This window comes from Schistocerca piceifrons, chromosome 8 (genome assembly GCF_021461385.2).
Source record: "Schistocerca piceifrons isolate TAMUIC-IGC-003096 chromosome 8, iqSchPice1.1, whole genome shotgun sequence".
NCBI classification, from domain to species: domain Eukaryota; kingdom Metazoa; phylum Arthropoda; class Insecta; order Orthoptera; family Acrididae; genus Schistocerca; species Schistocerca piceifrons.
The window spans coordinates 141,304,699-141,322,349 of NC_060145.1; the positions used below are offsets into that span (position 1 = coordinate 141,304,699).

At 53.4% G+C, this 17,651-nt stretch overlaps 39 non-coding genes across 39 annotated transcripts; 26 read left to right on the forward strand and 13 right to left on the reverse strand.

The window, feature by feature from the left end:
• Window positions 1-260: 260 nt before the first annotated feature.
• Trnar-acg lies at window positions 261-333 on the reverse strand. The gene has a single exon. It is a non-coding gene; the product is annotated as a tRNA-Arg (tRNA).
• Window positions 334-778: 445 nt separating this feature from the next.
• Trnai-uau lies at window positions 779-870 on the forward strand. Its single transcript is given in 2 exon segments — window positions 779-816; window positions 835-870. It is a non-coding gene; the product is annotated as a tRNA-Ile (tRNA).
• Window positions 871-982: 112 nt separating this feature from the next.
• Window positions 983-1,054, forward strand: Trnad-guc. The gene has a single exon. It is a non-coding gene; the product is annotated as a tRNA-Asp (tRNA).
• A 579-nt stretch (window positions 1,055-1,633) lies between these two features.
• Trnar-acg lies at window positions 1,634-1,706 on the reverse strand. Its single transcript has one exon. It is a non-coding gene; the product is annotated as a tRNA-Arg (tRNA).
• Window positions 1,707-2,151: 445 nt separating this feature from the next.
• Trnai-uau lies at window positions 2,152-2,243 on the forward strand. Its single transcript is given in 2 exon segments — window positions 2,152-2,189; window positions 2,208-2,243. It is a non-coding gene; the product is annotated as a tRNA-Ile (tRNA).
• Window positions 2,244-2,355: 112 nt separating this feature from the next.
• On the forward strand, window positions 2,356-2,427 carry Trnad-guc. The gene has a single exon. It is a non-coding gene; the product is annotated as a tRNA-Asp (tRNA).
• A 579-nt stretch (window positions 2,428-3,006) lies between these two features.
• On the reverse strand, window positions 3,007-3,079 carry Trnar-acg. The gene has a single exon. It is a non-coding gene; the product is annotated as a tRNA-Arg (tRNA).
• Window positions 3,080-3,524: 445 nt separating this feature from the next.
• On the forward strand, window positions 3,525-3,616 carry Trnai-uau. The gene is given in 2 exon segments: window positions 3,525-3,562; window positions 3,581-3,616. It is a non-coding gene; the product is annotated as a tRNA-Ile (tRNA).
• Window positions 3,617-3,727: 111 nt separating this feature from the next.
• Trnad-guc lies at window positions 3,728-3,799 on the forward strand. Its single transcript has one exon. It is a non-coding gene; the product is annotated as a tRNA-Asp (tRNA).
• A 579-nt stretch (window positions 3,800-4,378) lies between these two features.
• Window positions 4,379-4,451, reverse strand: Trnar-acg. Its single transcript has one exon. It is a non-coding gene; the product is annotated as a tRNA-Arg (tRNA).
• A 445-nt stretch (window positions 4,452-4,896) lies between these two features.
• On the forward strand, window positions 4,897-4,988 carry Trnai-uau. Its single transcript is given in 2 exon segments — window positions 4,897-4,934; window positions 4,953-4,988. It is a non-coding gene; the product is annotated as a tRNA-Ile (tRNA).
• A 112-nt stretch (window positions 4,989-5,100) lies between these two features.
• Trnad-guc lies at window positions 5,101-5,172 on the forward strand. Its single transcript has one exon. It is a non-coding gene; the product is annotated as a tRNA-Asp (tRNA).
• A 579-nt stretch (window positions 5,173-5,751) lies between these two features.
• On the reverse strand, window positions 5,752-5,824 carry Trnar-acg. The gene has a single exon. It is a non-coding gene; the product is annotated as a tRNA-Arg (tRNA).
• A 445-nt stretch (window positions 5,825-6,269) lies between these two features.
• Window positions 6,270-6,361, forward strand: Trnai-uau. The gene is given in 2 exon segments: window positions 6,270-6,307; window positions 6,326-6,361. It is a non-coding gene; the product is annotated as a tRNA-Ile (tRNA).
• A 112-nt stretch (window positions 6,362-6,473) lies between these two features.
• On the forward strand, window positions 6,474-6,545 carry Trnad-guc. The gene has a single exon. It is a non-coding gene; the product is annotated as a tRNA-Asp (tRNA).
• Window positions 6,546-7,124: 579 nt separating this feature from the next.
• Trnar-acg lies at window positions 7,125-7,197 on the reverse strand. Its single transcript has one exon. It is a non-coding gene; the product is annotated as a tRNA-Arg (tRNA).
• Window positions 7,198-7,642: 445 nt separating this feature from the next.
• Trnai-uau lies at window positions 7,643-7,734 on the forward strand. Its single transcript is given in 2 exon segments — window positions 7,643-7,680; window positions 7,699-7,734. It is a non-coding gene; the product is annotated as a tRNA-Ile (tRNA).
• Window positions 7,735-7,846: 112 nt separating this feature from the next.
• On the forward strand, window positions 7,847-7,918 carry Trnad-guc. The gene has a single exon. It is a non-coding gene; the product is annotated as a tRNA-Asp (tRNA).
• Window positions 7,919-8,497: 579 nt separating this feature from the next.
• Trnar-acg lies at window positions 8,498-8,570 on the reverse strand. The gene has a single exon. It is a non-coding gene; the product is annotated as a tRNA-Arg (tRNA).
• Window positions 8,571-9,015: 445 nt separating this feature from the next.
• Window positions 9,016-9,107, forward strand: Trnai-uau. Its single transcript is given in 2 exon segments — window positions 9,016-9,053; window positions 9,072-9,107. It is a non-coding gene; the product is annotated as a tRNA-Ile (tRNA).
• A 112-nt stretch (window positions 9,108-9,219) lies between these two features.
• Window positions 9,220-9,291, forward strand: Trnad-guc. The gene has a single exon. It is a non-coding gene; the product is annotated as a tRNA-Asp (tRNA).
• Window positions 9,292-9,870: 579 nt separating this feature from the next.
• On the reverse strand, window positions 9,871-9,943 carry Trnar-acg. The gene has a single exon. It is a non-coding gene; the product is annotated as a tRNA-Arg (tRNA).
• A 445-nt stretch (window positions 9,944-10,388) lies between these two features.
• Window positions 10,389-10,480, forward strand: Trnai-uau. The gene is given in 2 exon segments: window positions 10,389-10,426; window positions 10,445-10,480. It is a non-coding gene; the product is annotated as a tRNA-Ile (tRNA).
• A 112-nt stretch (window positions 10,481-10,592) lies between these two features.
• On the forward strand, window positions 10,593-10,664 carry Trnad-guc. The gene has a single exon. It is a non-coding gene; the product is annotated as a tRNA-Asp (tRNA).
• Window positions 10,665-11,243: 579 nt separating this feature from the next.
• Window positions 11,244-11,316, reverse strand: Trnar-acg. Its single transcript has one exon. It is a non-coding gene; the product is annotated as a tRNA-Arg (tRNA).
• Window positions 11,317-11,761: 445 nt separating this feature from the next.
• Window positions 11,762-11,853, forward strand: Trnai-uau. The gene is given in 2 exon segments: window positions 11,762-11,799; window positions 11,818-11,853. It is a non-coding gene; the product is annotated as a tRNA-Ile (tRNA).
• Window positions 11,854-11,965: 112 nt separating this feature from the next.
• Trnad-guc lies at window positions 11,966-12,037 on the forward strand. The gene has a single exon. It is a non-coding gene; the product is annotated as a tRNA-Asp (tRNA).
• Window positions 12,038-12,616: 579 nt separating this feature from the next.
• On the reverse strand, window positions 12,617-12,689 carry Trnar-acg. The gene has a single exon. It is a non-coding gene; the product is annotated as a tRNA-Arg (tRNA).
• A 445-nt stretch (window positions 12,690-13,134) lies between these two features.
• On the forward strand, window positions 13,135-13,226 carry Trnai-uau. The gene is given in 2 exon segments: window positions 13,135-13,172; window positions 13,191-13,226. It is a non-coding gene; the product is annotated as a tRNA-Ile (tRNA).
• Window positions 13,227-13,338: 112 nt separating this feature from the next.
• Window positions 13,339-13,410, forward strand: Trnad-guc. Its single transcript has one exon. It is a non-coding gene; the product is annotated as a tRNA-Asp (tRNA).
• A 579-nt stretch (window positions 13,411-13,989) lies between these two features.
• On the reverse strand, window positions 13,990-14,062 carry Trnar-acg. Its single transcript has one exon. It is a non-coding gene; the product is annotated as a tRNA-Arg (tRNA).
• Window positions 14,063-14,507: 445 nt separating this feature from the next.
• Window positions 14,508-14,599, forward strand: Trnai-uau. The gene is given in 2 exon segments: window positions 14,508-14,545; window positions 14,564-14,599. It is a non-coding gene; the product is annotated as a tRNA-Ile (tRNA).
• Window positions 14,600-14,711: 112 nt separating this feature from the next.
• Window positions 14,712-14,783, forward strand: Trnad-guc. The gene has a single exon. It is a non-coding gene; the product is annotated as a tRNA-Asp (tRNA).
• A 579-nt stretch (window positions 14,784-15,362) lies between these two features.
• Window positions 15,363-15,435, reverse strand: Trnar-acg. Its single transcript has one exon. It is a non-coding gene; the product is annotated as a tRNA-Arg (tRNA).
• Window positions 15,436-15,880: 445 nt separating this feature from the next.
• Trnai-uau lies at window positions 15,881-15,972 on the forward strand. Its single transcript is given in 2 exon segments — window positions 15,881-15,918; window positions 15,937-15,972. It is a non-coding gene; the product is annotated as a tRNA-Ile (tRNA).
• A 112-nt stretch (window positions 15,973-16,084) lies between these two features.
• Window positions 16,085-16,156, forward strand: Trnad-guc. Its single transcript has one exon. It is a non-coding gene; the product is annotated as a tRNA-Asp (tRNA).
• Window positions 16,157-16,735: 579 nt separating this feature from the next.
• Trnar-acg lies at window positions 16,736-16,808 on the reverse strand. Its single transcript has one exon. It is a non-coding gene; the product is annotated as a tRNA-Arg (tRNA).
• A 445-nt stretch (window positions 16,809-17,253) lies between these two features.
• On the forward strand, window positions 17,254-17,345 carry Trnai-uau. The gene is given in 2 exon segments: window positions 17,254-17,291; window positions 17,310-17,345. It is a non-coding gene; the product is annotated as a tRNA-Ile (tRNA).
• A 112-nt stretch (window positions 17,346-17,457) lies between these two features.
• Window positions 17,458-17,529, forward strand: Trnad-guc. Its single transcript has one exon. It is a non-coding gene; the product is annotated as a tRNA-Asp (tRNA).
• Window positions 17,530-17,651: the final 122 nt, after the last annotated feature.

Consider the following 17,651-nt stretch of genomic DNA (forward strand, 5'->3'; position numbering starts at 1 on the left):
GCGCTCTTCGGTGCGTGACATGGGACACTTGGAAAAGCGTTGTCTGCGTCGCCTACCGTTTAATTAACTGCGTAGCATCTGCCAGCTTGACTTGTCTCGACTTTGCTCGACTGACGCTACGCTGACGCTTGCACGAAGCGATATTTACCGCGATCGTCTCGAGATGCAGCTGCGAGATGCTCAGGATTAACATTGCACTCCACGAAGGTGGAGACATTCGAATGCACTGCCTAGCTACGCGCCCGCAACTAACAAAATGCCGACCCTGCCAGGATTCGAACCTGGAATCTTCTGATCCGTAGTCAGACGCGTTATCCGTTGCGCCACAGGGCCACTGTTCGCGTGCTGTGCTACCAGGCGGGTGCACATCGCAAAGCAACGTGATCTCCGTGGCTCGACAATTGCATGTCATCCACTGACAACGGCGGCGCGGCCACTCTGGTCTTCGGCACTCTGCAGGGAGCTGCCACCAAGGAAGGCATCTCTCCTCCTGCTGCTCGGCCACGGAGCGCCTGCACAGCTTAGAGCTTGCCACAGATCTGCCGTCGCTGATGGACAGGTAGCGGAATGCAAGGCGGCCGTTTTTTTGCATTTTTTCGGTGATGACAAGCGGTTGACATGCTTGTAAGTGTAGCATATAAAACAAGAATCGTATGAAGCATTCGTAGACAGGTGCTAACGTCGCAGTATGGCCGCAGGTGACGGTCGTATGACGGGTCTGTAGCCACAACAGGTTGGCATCAAAGTGAATACCGCTAACTGTAAGCACTGTGCTGTAGCCCCAGTGGCGCAATTGGTTAGCGCACGGTACTTATAAGGCAGTAGCCGTGAGCAATGCCGGGGTTGTGAGTTCGAGCCTCACCTGGGGCATACTTTTATTTCGTAGCAGCTGACTATGGAAGCATCGGGACGCTAGATTTGAGATGCATCACGTACCTGAGAGACCATAAATGTGCGTGCACTGTAGTCAACGACTGCGTGTTCCTCGGTAGTATAGTGGTTAGTATCCCCGCCTGTCACGCGGGAGACCGGGGTTCGATTCCCCGCCGGGGAGGTGCGATTTTTATATCGCGAAGGTTGCACATGTGGCCCGAAAAAGCATTACCGTTGTGATCAAGGAATGTAATTGCTAAAAAATCGTAAGAAAGTCTGCGTCTTAGGAAGTGTTTCTCGTATTCTGCACACGACGTCGTCGTTTCACAACTCACAGGGTTTGCCGTCGACGCTGAATCAGCGCACCCCAGGATTAATGATCGAGCTCGAAGCACCCAAGAAAAAGAATAATTTTAGCAGAGCGTGGTTTCGATCCACGGACCTCTGGGTTATGGGCCCAGCACGCTTCCACTGCGCCACTCTGCTGTGCGGACAGATGCGCGCTCTTCGGTGCGTGACATGGGACACTTGGAAAAGCGTTGTCTGCGTCGCCTACCGTTTAATTAACTGCGTAGCATCTGCCAGCTTGACTTGTCTCGACTTTGCTCGACTGACGCTACGCTGACGCTTGCACGAAGCGATATTTACCGCGATCGTCTCGAGATGCAGCTGCGAGATGCTCAGGATTAACATTGCACTCCACGAAGGTGGAGACATTCGAATGCACTGCCTAGCTACGCGCCCGCAACTAACAAAATGCCGACCCTGCCAGGATTCGAACCTGGAATCTTCTGATCCGTAGTCAGACGCGTTATCCGTTGCGCCACAGGGCCACTGTTCGCGTGCTGTGCTACCAGGCGGGTGCACATCGCAAAGCAACGTGATCTCCGTGGCTCGACAATTGCATGTCATCCACTGACAACGGCGGCGCGGCCACTCTGGTCTTCGGCACTCTGCAGGGAGCTGCCACCAAGGAAGGCATCTCTCCTCCTGCTGCTCGGCCACGGAGCGCCTGCACAGCTTAGAGCTTGCCACAGATCTGCCGTCGCTGATGGACAGGTAGCGGAATGCAAGGCGGCCGTTTTTTTGCATTTTTTCGGTGATGACAAGCGGTTGACATGCTTGTAAGTGTAGCATATAAAACAAGAATCGTATGAAGCATTCGTAGACAGGTGCTAACGTCGCAGTATGGCCGCAGGTGACGGTCGTATGACGGGTCTGTAGCCACAACAGGTTGGCATCAAAGTGAATACCGCTAACTGTAAGCACTGTGCTGTAGCCCCAGTGGCGCAATTGGTTAGCGCACGGTACTTATAAGGCAGTAGCCGTGAGCAATGCCGGGGTTGTGAGTTCGAGCCTCACCTGGGGCATACTTTTATTTCGTAGCAGCTGACTATGGAAGCATCGGGACGCTAGATTTGAGATGCATCACGTACCTGAGAGACCATAAATGTGCGTGCACTGTAGTCAACGACTGCGTGTTCCTCGGTAGTATAGTGGTTAGTATCCCCGCCTGTCACGCGGGAGACCGGGGTTCGATTCCCCGCCGGGGAGGTGCGATTTTTATATCGCGAAGGTTGCACATGTGGCCCGAAAAAGCATTACCGTTGTGATCAAGGAATGTAATTGCTAAAAAATCGTAAGAAAGTCTGCGTCTTAGGAAGTGTTTCTCGTATTCTGCACACGACGTCGTCGTTTCACAACTCACAGGGTTTGCCGTCGACGCTGAATCAGCGCACCCCAGGATTAATGATCGAGCTCGAAGCACCCAAGAAAAAGAATAATTTTAGCAGAGCGTGGTTTCGATCCACGGACCTCTGGGTTATGGGCCCAGCACGCTTCCACTGCGCCACTCTGCTGTGCGGACAGATGCGCGCTCTTCGGTGCGTGACATGGGACACTTGGAAAAGCGTTGTCTGCGTCGCCTACCGTTTAATTAACTGCGTAGCATCTGCCAGCTTGACTTGTCTCGACTTTGCTCGACTGACGCTACGCTGACGCTTGCACGAAGCGATATTTACCGCGATCGTCTCGAGATGCAGCTGCGAGATGCTCAGGATTAACATTGCACTCCACGAAGGTGGAGACATTCGAATGCACTGCCTAGCTACGCGCCCGCAACTAACAAAATGCCGACCCTGCCAGGATTCGAACCTGGAATCTTCTGATCCGTAGTCAGACGCGTTATCCGTTGCGCCACAGGGCCACTGTTCGCGTTCTGTGCTACCAGGCGGGTGCACATCGCAAAGCAACGTGATCTCCGTGGCTCGACAATTGCATGTCATCCACTGACAACGGCGGCGCGGCCACTCTGGTCTTCGGCACTCTGCAGGGAGCTGCCACCAAGGAAGGCATCTCTCCTCCTGCTGCTCGGCCACGGAGCGCCTGCACAGCTTAGAGCTTGCCACAGATCTGCCGTCGCTGATGGACAGGTAGCGGAATGCAAGGCGGCCGTTTTTTTGCATTTTTTCGGTGATGACAAGCGGTTGACATGCTTGTAAGTGTAGCATATAAAACAAGAATCGTATGAAGCATTCGTAGACAGGTGCTAACGTCGCAGTATGGCCGCAGGTGACGGTCGTATGACGGGTCTGTAGCCACAACAGGTTGGCATCAAAGTGAATACCGCTAACTGTAAGCACTGTGCTGTAGCCCCAGTGGCGCAATTGGTTAGCGCACGGTACTTATAAGGCAGTAGCCGTGAGCAATGCCGGGGTTGTGAGTTCGAGCCTCACCTGGGGCATACTTTTATTTCGTAGCAGCTGACTATGGAAGCATCGGGACGCTAGGTTTGAGATGTATCGCGTACATGAGAACCATAAATGTGCGTGCACTGTAGACAAGGACTGCGTGTTCCTCGATAGTATAGTGGTTAGTATCCCCGCCTGTCACGCGGGAGACCGGGGTTCGATTCCCCGCCGGGGAGGTGCGATTTTTATATCGCGAAGGTTGCACATGTGGCCCGAAAAAGCATTACCGTTGTGATCAAGGAATGTAATTGCTAAAAAATCGTAAGAAAGTCTGCGTCTTAGGAAGTGTTTCTCGTATTCTGCACACGACGTCGTCGTTTCACAACTCACAGGGTTTGCCGTCGACGCTGAATCAGCGCACCCCAGGATTAATGATCGAGCTCGAAGCACCCAAGAAAAAGAATAATTTTAGCAGAGCGTGGTTTCGATCCACGGACCTCTGGGTTATGGGCCCAGCACGCTTCCACTGCGCCACTCTGCTGTGCGGACAGATGCGCGCTCTTCGGTGCGTGACATGGGACACTTGGAAAAGCGTTGTCTGCGTCGCCTACCGTTTAATTAACTGCGTAGCATCTGCCAGCTTGACTTGTCTCGACTTTGCTCGACTGACGCTACGCTGACGCTTGCACGAAGCGATATTTACCGCGATCGTCTCGAGATGCAGCTGCGAGATGCTCAGGATTAACATTGCACTCCACGAAGGTGGAGACATTCGAATGCACTGCCTAGCTACGCGCCCGCAACTAACAAAATGCCGACCCTGCCAGGATTCGAACCTGGAATCTTCTGATCCGTAGTCAGACGCGTTATCCGTTGCGCCACAGGGCCACTGTTCGCGTGCTGTGCTACCAGGCGGGTGCACATCGCAAAGCAACGTGATCTCCGTGGCTCGACAATTGCATGTCATCCACTGACAACGGCGGCGCGGCCACTCTGGTCTTCGGCACTCTGCAGGGAGCTGCCACCAAGGAAGGCATCTCTCCTCCTGCTGCTCGGCCACGGAGCGCCTGCACAGCTTAGAGCTTGCCACAGATCTGCCGTCGCTGATGGACAGGTAGCGGAATGCAAGGCGGCCGTTTTTTTGCATTTTTTCGGTGATGACAAGCGGTTGACATGCTTGTAAGTGTAGCATATAAAACAAGAATCGTATGAAGCATTCGTAGACAGGTGCTAACGTCGCAGTATGGCCGCAGGTGACGGTCGTATGACGGGTGTGTAGCCACAACAGGTTGGCATCAAAGTGAATACCGCTAACTGTAAGCACTGTGCTGTAGCCCCAGTGGCGCAATTGGTTAGCGCACGGTACTTATAAGGCAGTAGCCGTGAGCAATGCCGGGGTTGTGAGTTCGAGCCTCACCTGGGGCATACTTTTATTTCGTAGCAGCTGACTATGGAAGCATCGGGACGCTAGATTTGAGATGCATCACGTACCTGAGAGACCATAAATGTGCGTGCACTGTAGTCAACGACTGCGTGTTCCTCGGTAGTATAGTGGTTAGTATCCCCGCCTGTCACGCGGGAGACCGGGGTTCGATTCCCCGCCGGGGAGGTGCGATTTTTATATCGCGAAGGTTGCACATGTGGCCCGAAAAAGCATTACCGTTGTGATCAAGGAATGTAATTGCTAAAAAATCGTAAGAAAGTCTGCGTCTTAGGAAGTGTTTCTCGTATTCTGCACACGACGTCGTCGTTTCACAACTCACAGGGTTTGCCGTCGACGCTGAATCAGCGCACCCCAGGATTAATGATCGAGCTCGAAGCACCCAAGAAAAAGAATAATTTTAGCAGAGCGTGGTTTCGATCCACGGACCTCTGGGTTATGGGCCCAGCACGCTTCCACTGCGCCACTCTGCTGTGCGGACAGATGCGCGCTCTTCGGTGCGTGACATGGGACACTTGGAAAAGCGTTGTCTGCGTCGCCTACCGTTTAATTAACTGCGTAGCATCTGCCAGCTTGACTTGTCTCGACTTTGCTCGACTGACGCTACGCTGACGCTTGCACGAAGCGATATTTACCGCGATCGTCTCGAGATGCAGCTGCGAGATGCTCAGGATTAACATTGCACTCCACGAAGGTGGAGACATTCGAATGCACTGCCTAGCTACGCGCCCGCAACTAACAAAATGCCGACCCTGCCAGGATTCGAACCTGGAATCTTCTGATCCGTAGTGAGACGCGTTATCCGTTGCGCCACAGGGCCACTGTTCGCGTGCTGTGCTACCAGGCGGGTGCACATCGCAAAGCAACGTGATCTCCGTGGCTCGACAATTGCATGTCATCCACTGACAACGGCGGCGCGGCCACTCTGGTCTTCGGCACTCTGCAGGGAGCTGCCACCAAGGAAGGCATCTCTCCTCCTGCTGCTCGGCCACGGAGCGCCTGCACAGCTTAGAGCTTGCCACAGATCTGCCGTCGCTGATGGACAGGTAGCGGAATGCAAGGCGGCCGTTTTTTTGCATTTTTTCGGTGATGACAAGCGGTTGACATGCTTGTAAGTGTAGCATATAAAACAAGAATCGTATGAAGCATTCGTAGACAGGTGCTAACGTCGCAGTATGGCCGCAGGTGACGGTCGTATGACGGGTCTGTAGCCACAACAGGTTGGCATCAAAGTGAATACCGCTAACTGTAAGCACTGTGCTGTAGCCCCAGTGGCGCAATTGGTTAGCGCACGGTACTTATAAGGCAGTAGCCGTGAGCAATGCCGGGGTTGTGAGTTCGAGCCTCACCTGGGGCATACTTTTATTTCGTAGCAGCTGACTATGGAAGCATCGGGACGCTAGATTTGAGATGCATCACGTACCTGAGAGAGCATAAATGTGCGTGCACTGTAGTCAACGACTGCGTGTTCCTCGGTAGTATAGTGGTTAGTATCCCCGCCTGTCACGCGGGAGACCGGGGTTCGATTCCCCGCCGGGGAGGTGCGATTTTTATATCGCGAAGGTTGCACATGTGGCCCGAAAAAGCATTACCGTTGTGATCAAGGAATGTAATTGCTAAAAAATCGTAAGAAAGTCTGCGTCTTAGGAAGTGTTTCTCGTATTCTGCACACGACGTCGTCGTTTCACAACTCACAGGGTTTGCCGTCGACGCTGAATCAGCGCACCCCAGGATTAATGATCGAGCTCGAAGCACCCAAGAAAAAGAATAATTTTAGCAGAGCGTGGTTTCGATCCACGGACCTCTGGGTTATGGGCCCAGCACGCTTCCACTGCGCCACTCTGCTGTGCGGACAGATGCGCGCTCTTCGGTGCGTGACATGGGACACTTGGAAAAGCGTTGTCTGCGTCGCCTACCGTTTAATTAACTGCGTAGCATCTGCCAGCTTGACTTGTCTCGACTTTGCTCGACTGACGCTACGCTGACGCTTGCACGAAGCGATATTTACCGCGATCGTCTCGAGATGCAGCTGCGAGATGCTCAGGATTAACATTGCACTCCACGAAGGTGGAGACATTCGAATGCACTGCCTAGCTACGCGCCCGCAACTAACAAAATGCCGACCCTGCCAGGATTCGAACCTGGAATCTTCTGATCCGTAGTCAGACGCGTTATCCGTTGCGCCACAGGGCCACTGTTCGCGTGCTGTGCTACCAGGCGGGTGCACATCGCAAAGCAACGTGATCTCCGTGGCTCGACAATTGCATGTCATCCACTGACAACGGCGGCGCGGCCACTCTGGTCTTCGGCACTCTGCAGGGAGCTGCCACCAAGGAAGGCATCTCTCCTCCTGCTGCTCGGCCACGGAGCGCCTGCACAGCTTAGAGCTTGCCACAGATCTGCCGTCGCTGATGGACAGGTAGCGGAATGCAAGGCGGCCGTTTTTTTGCATTTTTTCGGTGATGACAAGCGGTTGACATGCTTGTAAGTGTAGCATATAAAACAAGAATCGTATGAAGCATTCGTAGACAGGTGCTAACGTCGCAGTATGGCCGCAGGTGACGGTCGTATGACGGGTCTGTAGCCACAACAGGTTGGCATCAAAGTGAATACCGCTAACTGTAAGCACTGTGCTGTAGCCCCAGTGGCGCAATTGGTTAGCGCACGGTACTTATAAGGCAGTAGCCGTGAGCAATGCCGGGGTTGTGAGTTCGAGCCTCACCTGGGGCATACTTTTATTTCGTAGCAGCTGACTATGGAAGCATCGGGACGCTAGATTTGAGATGCATCACGTACCTGAGAGACCATAAATGTGCGTGCACTGTAGTCAACGACTGCGTGTTCCTCGGTAGTATAGTGGTTAGTATCCCCGCCTGTCACGCGGGAGACCGGGGTTCGATTCCCCGCCGGGGAGGTGCGATTTTTATATCGCGAAGGTTGCACATGTGGCCCGAAAAAGCATTACCGTTGTGATCAAGGAATGTAATTGCTAAAAAATCGTAAGAAAGTCTGCGTCTTAGGAAGTGTTTCTCGTATTCTGCACACGACGTCGTCGTTTCACAACTCACAGGGTTTGCCGTCGACGCTGAATCAGCGCACCCCAGGATTAATGATCGAGCTCGAAGCACCCAAGAAAAAGAATAATTTTAGCAGAGCGTGGTTTCGATCCACGGACCTCTGGGTTATGGGCCCAGCACGCTTCCACTGCGCCACTCTGCTGTGCGGACAGATGCGCGCTCTTCGGTGCGTGACATGGGACACTTGGAAAAGCGTTGTCTGCGTCGCCTACCGTTTAATTAACTGCGTAGCATCTGCCAGCTTGACTTGTCTCGACTTTGCTCGACTGACGCTACGCTGACGCTTGCACGAAGCGATATTTACCGCGATCGTCTCGAGATGCAGCTGCGAGATGCTCAGGATTAACATTGCACTCCACGAAGGTGGAGACATTCGAATGCACTGCCTAGCTACGCGCCCGCAACTAACAAAATGCCGACCCTGCCAGGATTCGAACCTGGAATCTTCTGATCCGTAGTCAGACGCGTTATCCGTTGCGCCACAGGGCCACTGTTCGCGTTCTGTGCTACCAGGCGGGTGCACATCGCAAAGCAACGTGATCTCCGTGGCTCGACAATTGCATGTCATCCACTGACAACGGCGGCGCGGCCACTCTGGTCTTCGGCACTCTGCAGGGAGCTGCCACCAAGGAAGGCATCTCTCCTCCTGCTGCTCGGCCACGGAGCGCCTGCACAGCTTAGAGCTTGCCACAGATCTGCCGTCGCTGATGGACAGGTAGCGGAATGCAAGGCGGCCGTTTTTTTGCATTTTTTCGGTGATGACAAGCGGTTGACATGCTTGTAAGTGTAGCATATAAAACAAGAATCGTATGAAGCATTCGTAGACAGGTGCTAACGTCGCAGTATGGCCGCAGGTGACGGTCGTATGACGGGTCTGTAGCCACAACAGGTTGGCATCAAAGTGAATACCGCTAACTGTAAGCACTGTGCTGTAGCCCCAGTGGCGCAATTGGTTAGCGCACGGTACTTATAAGGCAGTAGCCGTGAGCAATGCCGGGGTTGTGAGTTCGAGCCTCACCTGGGGCATACTTTTATTTCGTAGCAGCTGACTATGGAAGCATCGGGACGCTAGATTTGAGATGCATCACGTACCTGAGAGACCATAAATGTGCGTGCACTGTAGTCAACGACTGCGTGTTCCTCGGTAGTATAGTGGTTAGTATCCCCGCCTGTCACGCGGGAGACCGGGGTTCGATTCCCCGCCGGGGAGGTGCGATTTTTATATCGCGAAGGTTGCACATGTGGCCCGAAAAAGCATTACCGTTGTGATCAAGGAATGTAATTGCTAAAAAATCGTAAGAAAGTCTGCGTCTTAGGAAGTGTTTCTCGTATTCTGCACACGACGTCGTCGTTTCACAACTCACAGGGTTTGCCGTCGACGCTGAATCAGCGCACCCCAGGATTAATGATCGAGCTCGAAGCACCCAAGAAAAAGAATAATTTTAGCAGAGCGTGGTTTCGATCCACGGACCTCTGGGTTATGGGCCCAGCACGCTTCCACTGCGCCACTCTGCTGTGCGGACAGATGCGCGCTCTTCGGTGCGTGACATGGGACACTTGGAAAAGCGTTGTCTGCGTCGCCTACCGTTTAATTAACTGCGTAGCATCTGCCAGCTTGACTTGTCTCGACTTTGCTCGACTGACGCTACGCTGACGCTTGCACGAAGCGATATTTACCGCGATCGTCTCGAGATGCAGCTGCGAGATGCTCAGGATTAACATTGCACTCCACGAAGGTGGAGACATTCGAATGCACTGCCTAGCTACGCGCCCGCAACTAACAAAATGCCGACCCTGCCAGGATTCGAACCTGGAATCTTCTGATCCGTAGTCAGACGCGTTATCCGTTGCGCCACAGGGCCACTGTTCGCGTGCTGTGCTACCAGGCGGGTGCACATCGCAAAGCAACGTGATCTCCGTGGCTCGACAATTGCATGTCATCCACTGACAACGGCGGCGCGGCCACTCTGGTCTTCGGCACTCTGCAGGGAGCTGCCACCAAGGAAGGCATCTCTCCTCCTGCTGCTCGGCCACGGAGCGCCTGCACAGTTTAGAGCTTGCCACAGATCTGCCGTCGCTGATGGACAGGTAGCGGAATGCAAGGCGGCCGTTTTTTTGCATTTTTTCGGTGATGACAAGCGGTTGACATGCTTGTAAGTGTAGCATATAAAACAAGAATCGTATGAAGCATTCGTAGACAGGTGCTAACGTCGCAGTATGGCCGCAGGTGACGGTCGTATGACGGGTCTGTAGCCACAACAGGTTGGCATCAAAGTGAATACCGCTAACTGTAAGCACTGTGCTGTAGCCCCAGTGGCGCAATTGGTTAGCGCACGGTACTTATAAGGCAGTAGCCGTGAGCAATGCCGGGGTTGTGAGTTCGAGCCTCACCTGGGGCATACTTTTATTTCGTAGCAGCTGACTATGGAAGCATCGGGACGCTAGATTTGAGATGCATCACGTACCTGAGAGACCATAAATGTGCGTGCACTGTAGTCAACGACTGCGTGTTCCTCGGTAGTATAGTGGTTAGTATCCCCGCCTGTCACGCGGGAGACCGGGGTTCGATTCCCCGCCGGGGAGGTGCGATTTTTATATCGCGAAGGTTGCACATGTGGCCCGAAAAAGCATTACCGTTGTGATCAAGGAATGTAATTGCTAAAAAATCGTAAGAAAGTCTGCGTCTTAGGAAGTGTTTCTCGTATTCTGCACACGACGTCGTCGTTTCACAACTCACAGGGTTTGCCGTCGACGCTGAATCAGCGCACCCCAGGATTAATGATCGAGCTCGAAGCACCCAAGAAAAAGAATAATTTTAGCAGAGCGTGGTTTCGATCCACGGACCTCTGGGTTATGGGCCCAGCACGCTTCCACTGCGCCACTCTGCTGTGCGGACAGATGCGCGCTCTTCGGTGCGTGACATGGGACACTTGGAAAAGCGTTGTCTGCGTCGCCTACCGTTTAATTAACTGCGTAGCATCTGCCAGCTTGACTTGTCTCGACTTTGCTCGACTGACGCTACGCTGACGCTTGCACGAAGCGATATTTACCGCGATCGTCTCGAGATGCAGCTGCGAGATGCTCAGGATTAACATTGCACTCCACGAAGGTGGAGACATTCGAATGCACTGCCTAGCTACGCGCCCGCAACTAACAAAATGCCGACCCTGCCAGGATTCGAACCTGGAATCTTCTGATCCGTAGTCAGACGCGTTATCCGTTGCGCCACAGGGCCACTGTTCGCGTGCTGTGCTACCAGGCGGGTGCACATCGCAAAGCAACGTGATCTCCGTGGCTCGACAATTGCATGTCATCCACTGACAACGGCGGCGCGGCCACTCTGGTCTTCGGCACTCTGCAGGGAGCTGCCACCAAGGAAGGCATCTCTCCTCCTGCTGCTCGGCCACGGAGCGCCTGCACAGCTTAGAGCTTGCCACAGATCTGCCGTCGCTGATGGACAGGTAGCGGAATGCAAGGCGGCCGTTTTTTTGCATTTTTTCGGTGATGACAAGCGGTTGACATGCTTGTAAGTGTAGCATATAAAACAAGAATCGTATGAAGCATTCGTAGACAGGTGCTAACGTCGCAGTATGGCCGCAGGTGACGGTCGTATGACGGGTCTGTAGCCACAACAGGTTGGCATCAAAGTGAATACCGCTAACTGTAAGCACTGTGCTGTAGCCCCAGTGGCGCAATTGGTTAGCGCACGGTACTTATAAGGCAGTAGCCGTGAGCAATGCCGGGGTTGTGAGTTCGAGCCTCACCTGGGGCATACTTTTATTTCGTAGCAGCTGACTATGGAAGCATCGGGACGCTAGATTTGAGATGCATCACGTACCTGAGAGACCATAAATGTGCGTGCACTGTAGTCAACGACTGCGTGTTCCTCGGTAGTATAGTGGTTAGTATCCCCGCCTGTCACGCGGGAGACCGGGGTTCGATTCCCCGCCGGGGAGGTGCGATTTTTATATCGCGAAGGTTGCACATGTGGCCCGAAAAAGCATTACCGTTGTGATCAAGGAATGTAATTGCTAAAAAATCGTAAGAAAGTCTGCGTCTTAGGAAGTGTTTCTCGTATTCTGCACACGACGTCGTCGTTTCACAACTCACAGGGTTTGCCGTCGACGCTGAATCAGCGCACCCCAGGATTAATGATCGAGCTCGAAGCACCCAAGAAAAAGAATAATTTTAGCAGAGCGTGGTTTCGATCCACGGACCTCTGGGTTATGGGCCCAGCACGCTTCCACTGCGCCACTCTGCTGTGCGGACAGATGCGCGCTCTTCGGTGCGTGACATGGGACACTTGGAAAAGCGTTGTCTGCGTCGCCTACCGTTTAATTAACTGCGTAGCATCTGCCAGCTTGACTTGTCTCGACTTTGCTCGACTGACGCTACGCTGACGCTTGCACGAAGCGATATTTACCGCGATCGTCTCGAGATGCAGCTGCGAGATGCTCAGGATTAACATTGCACTCCACGAAGGTGGAGACATTCGAATGCACTGCCTAGCTACGCGCCCGCAACTAACAAAATGCCGACCCTGCCAGGATTCGAACCTGGAATCTTCTGATCCGTAGTCAGACGCGTTATCCGTTGCGCCACAGGGCCACTGTTCGCATGCTGTGCTACCAGGCGGGTGCACATCGCAAAGCAACGTGATCTCCGTGGCTCGACAATTGCATGTCATCCACTGACAACGGCGGCGCGGCCACTCTGGTCTTCGGCACTCTGCAGGGAGCTGCCACCAAGGAAGGCATCTCTCCTCCTGCTGCTCGGCCACGGAGCGCCTGCACAGCTTAGAGCTTGCCACAGATCTGCCGTCGCTGATGGACAGGTAGCGGAATGCAAGGCGGCCGTTTTTTTGCATTTTTTCGGTGATGACAAGCGGTTGACATGCTTGTAAGTGTAGCATATAAAACAAGAATCGTATGAAGCATTCGTAGACAGGTGCTAACGTCGCAGTATGGCCGCAGGTGACGGTCGTATGACGGGTCTGTAGCCACAACAGGTTGGCATCAAAGTGAATACCGCTAACTGTAAGCACTGTGCTGTAGCCCCAGTGGCGCAATTGGTTAGCGCACGGTACTTATAAGGCAGTAGCCGTGAGCAATGCCGGGGTTGTGAGTTCGAGCCTCACCTGGGGCATACTTTTATTTCGTAGCAGCTGACTATGGAAGCATCGGGACGCTAGATTTGAGATGCATCACGTACCTGAGAGACCATAAATGTGCGTGCACTGTAGTCAACGACTGCGTGTTCCTCGGTAGTATAGTGGTTAGTATCCCCGCCTGTCACGCGGGAGACCGGGGTTCGATTCCCCGCCGGGGAGGTGCGATTTTTATATCGCGAAGGTTGCACATGTGGCCCGAAAAAGCATTACCGTTGTGATCAAGGAATGTAATTGCTAAAAAATCGTAAGAAAGTCTGCGTCTTAGGAAGTGTTTCTCGTATTCTGCACACGACGTCGTCGTTTCACAACTCACAGGGTTTGCCGTCGACGCTGAATCAGCGCACCCCAGGATTAATGATCGAGCTCGAAGCACCCAAGAAAAAGAATAATTTTAGCAGAGCGTGGTTTCGATCCACGGACCTCTGGGTTATGGGCCCAGCACGCTTCCACTGCGCCACTCTGCTGTGCGGACAGATGCGCGCTCTTCGGTGCGTGACATGGGACACTTGGAAAAGCGTTGTCTGCGTCGCCTACCGTTTAATTAACTGCGTAGCATCTGCCAGCTTGACTTGTCTCGACTTTGCTCGACTGACGCTACGCTGACGCTTGCACGAAGCGATATTTACCGCGATCGTCTCGAGATGCAGCTGCGAGATGCTCAGGATTAACATTGCACTCCACGAAGGTGGAGACATTCGAATGCACTGCCTAGCTACGCGCCCGCAACTAACAAAATGCCGACCCTGCCAGGATTCGAACCTGGAATCTTCTGATCCGTAGTCAGACGCGTTATCCGTTGCGCCACAGGGCCACTGTTCGCGTGCTGTGCTACCAGGCGGGTGTACATCGCAAAGCAACGTGATCTCCGTGGCTCGACAATTGCATGTCATCCACTGACAACGGCGGCGCGGCCACTCTGGTCTTCGGCACTCTGCAGGGAGCTGCCACCAAGGAAGGCATCTCTCCTCCTGCTGCTCGGCCACGGAGCGCCTGCACAGCTTAGAGCTTGCCACAGATCTGCCGTCGCTGATGGACAGGTAGCGGAATGCAAGGCGGCCGTTTTTTTGCATTTTTTCGGTGATGACAAGCGGTTGACATGCTTGTAAGTGTAGCATATAAAACAAGAATCGTATGAAGCATTCGTAGACAGGTGCTAACGTCGCAGTATGGCCGCAGGTGACGGTCGTATGACGGGTCTGTAGCCACAACAGGTTGGCATCAAAGTGAATACCGCTAACTGTAAGCACTGTGCTGTAGCCCCAGTGGCGCAATTGGTTAGCGCACGGTACTTATAAGGCAGTAGCCGTGAGCAATGCCGGGGTTGTGAGTTCGAGCCTCACCTGGGGCATACTTTTATTTCGTAGCAGCTGACTATGGAAGCATCGGGACGCTAGATTTGAGATGCATCACGTACCTGAGAGACCATAAATGTGCGTGCACTGTAGTCAACGACTGCGTGTTCCTCGGTAGTATAGTGGTTAGTATCCCCGCCTGTCACGCGGGAGACCGGGGTTCGATTCCCCGCCGGGGAGGTGCGATTTTTATATCGCGAAGGTTGCACATGTGGCCCGAAAAAGCATTACCGTTGTGATCAAGGAATGTAATTGCTAAAAAATCGTAAGAAAGTCTGCGTCTTAGGAAGTGTTTCTCGTATTCTGCACACGACGTCGTCGTTTCACAACTCACAGGGTTTGCCGTCGACGCTGAATCAGCGCACCCCAGGATTAATGATCGAGCTCGAAGCACCCAAGAAAAAGAATAATTTTAGCAGAGCGTGGTTTCGATCCACGGACCTCTGGGTTATGGGCCCAGCACGCTTCCACTGCGCCACTCTGCTGTGCGGACAGATGCGCGCTCTTCGGTGCGTGACATGGGACACTTGGAAAAGCGTTGTCTGCGTCGCCTACCGTTTAATTAACTGCGTAGCATCTGCCAGCTTGACTTGTCTCGACTTTGCTCGACTGACGCTACGCTGACGCTTGCACGAAGCGATATTTACCGCGATCGTCTCGAGATGCAGCTGCGAGATGCTCAGGATTAACATTGCACTCCACGAAGGTGGAGACATTCGAATGCACTGCCTAGCTACGCGCCCGCAACTAACAAAATGCCGACCCTGCCAGGATTCGAACCTGGAATCTTCTGATCCGTAGTCAGACGCGTTATCCGTTGCGCCACAGGGCCACTGTTCGCGTGCTGTGCTACCAGGCGGGTGCACATCGCAAAGCAACGTGATCTCCGTGGCTCGACAATTGCATGTCATCCACTGACAACGGCGGCGCGGCCACTCTGGTCTTCGGCACTCTGCAGGGAGCTGCCACCAAGGAAGGCATCTCTCCTCCTGCTGCTCGGCCACGGAGCGCCTGCACAGCTTAGAGCTTGCCACAGATCTGCCGTCGCTGATGGACAGGTAGCGGAATGCAAGGCGGCCGTTTTTTTGCATTTTTTCGGTGATGACAAGCGGTTGACATGCTTGTAAGTGTAGCATATAAAACAAGAATCGTATGAAGCATTCGTAGACAGGTGCTAACGTCGCAGTATGGCCGCAGGTGACGGTCGTATGACGGGTCTGTAGCCACAACAGGTTGGCATCAAAGTGAATACCGCTAACTGTAAGCACTGTGCTGTAGCCCCAGTGGCGCAATTGGTTAGCGCACGGTACTTATAAGGCAGTAGCCGTGAGCAATGCCGGGGTTGTGAGTTCGAGCCTCACCTGGGGCATACTTTTATTTCGTAGCAGCTGACTATGGAAGCATCGGGACGCTAGATTTGAGATGCATCACGTACCTGAGAGACCATAAATGTGCGTGCACTGTAGTCAACGACTGCGTGTTCCTCGGTAGTATAGTGGTTAGTATCCCCGCCTGTCACGCGGGAGACCGGGGTTCGATTCCCCGCCGGGGAGGTGCGATTTTTATATCGCGAAGGTTGCACATGTGGCCCGAAAAAGCATTACCGTTGTGATCAAGGAATGTAATTGCTAAAAAATCGTAAGAAAGTCTGCGTCTTAGGAAGTGTTTCTCGTATTCTACACACGACGTCGTCGTTTCACAACTCACAGGGTTTGCCGTCGACGCTGAATCAGCGCACCCCAGGATTAATGATCGAGCTCGAAGCACCCAAGAAAAAGAATAATTTTAGCAGAGCGTGGTTTCGATCCACGGACCTCTGGGTTATGGGCCCAGCACGCTTCCACTGCGCCACTCTGCTGTGCGGACAGATGCGCGCTCTTCGGTGCGTGACATGGGACACTTGGAAAAGCGTTGTCTGCGTCGCCTACCGTTTAATTAACTGCGTAGCATCTGCCAGCTTGACTTGTCTCGACTTTGCTCGACTGACGCTACGCTGACGCTTGCACGAAGCGATATTTACCGCGATCGTCTCGAGATGCAGCTGCGAGATGCTCAGGATTAACATTGCACTCCACGAAGGTGGAGACATTCGAATGCACTGCCTAGCTACGCGCCCGCAACTAACAAAATGCCGACCCTGCCAGGATTCGAACCTGGAATCTTCTGATCCGTAGTCAGACGCGTTATCCGTTGCGCCACAGGGCCACTGTTCGCGTGCTGTGCTACCAGGCGGGTGCACATCGCAAAGCAACGTGATCTCCGTGGCTCGACAATTGCATGTCATCCACTGACAACGGCGGCGCGGCCACTCTGGTCTTCGGCACTCTGCAGGGAGCTGCCACCAAGGAAGGCATCTCTCCTCCTGCTGCTCGGCCACGGAGCGCCTGCACAGCTTAGAGCTTGCCACAGATCTGCCGTCGCTGATGGACAGGTAGCGGAATGCAAGGCGGCCGTTTTTTTGCATTTTTTCGGTGATGACAAGCGGTTGACATGCTTGTAAGTGTAGCATATAAAACAAGAATCGTATGAAGCATTCGTAGACAGGTGCTAACGTCGCAGTATGGCCGCAGGTGACGGTCGTATGACGGGTCTGTAGCCACAACAGGTTGGCATCAAAGTGAATACCGCTAACTGTAAGCACTGTGCTGTAGCCCCAGTGGCGCAATTGGTTAGCGCACGGTACTTATAAGGCAGTAGCCGTGAGCAATGCCGGGGTTGTGAGTTCGAGCCTCACCTGGGGCATACTTTTATTTCGTAGCAGCTGACTATGGAAGCATCGGGACGCTAGATTTGAGATGCATCACGTACCTGAGAGACCATAAATGTGCGTGCACTGTAGTCAACGACTGCGTGTTCCTCGGTAGTATAGTGGTTAGTATCCCCGCCTGTCACGCGGGAGACCGGGGTTCGATTCCCCGCCGGGGAGGTGCGATTTTTATATCGCGAAGGTTGCACATGTGGCCCGAAAAAGCATTACCGTTGTGATCAAGGAATGTAATTGCTAAAAAATCGTAAGAAAGTCTGCGTCTTAGGAAGTGTTTCTCGTAT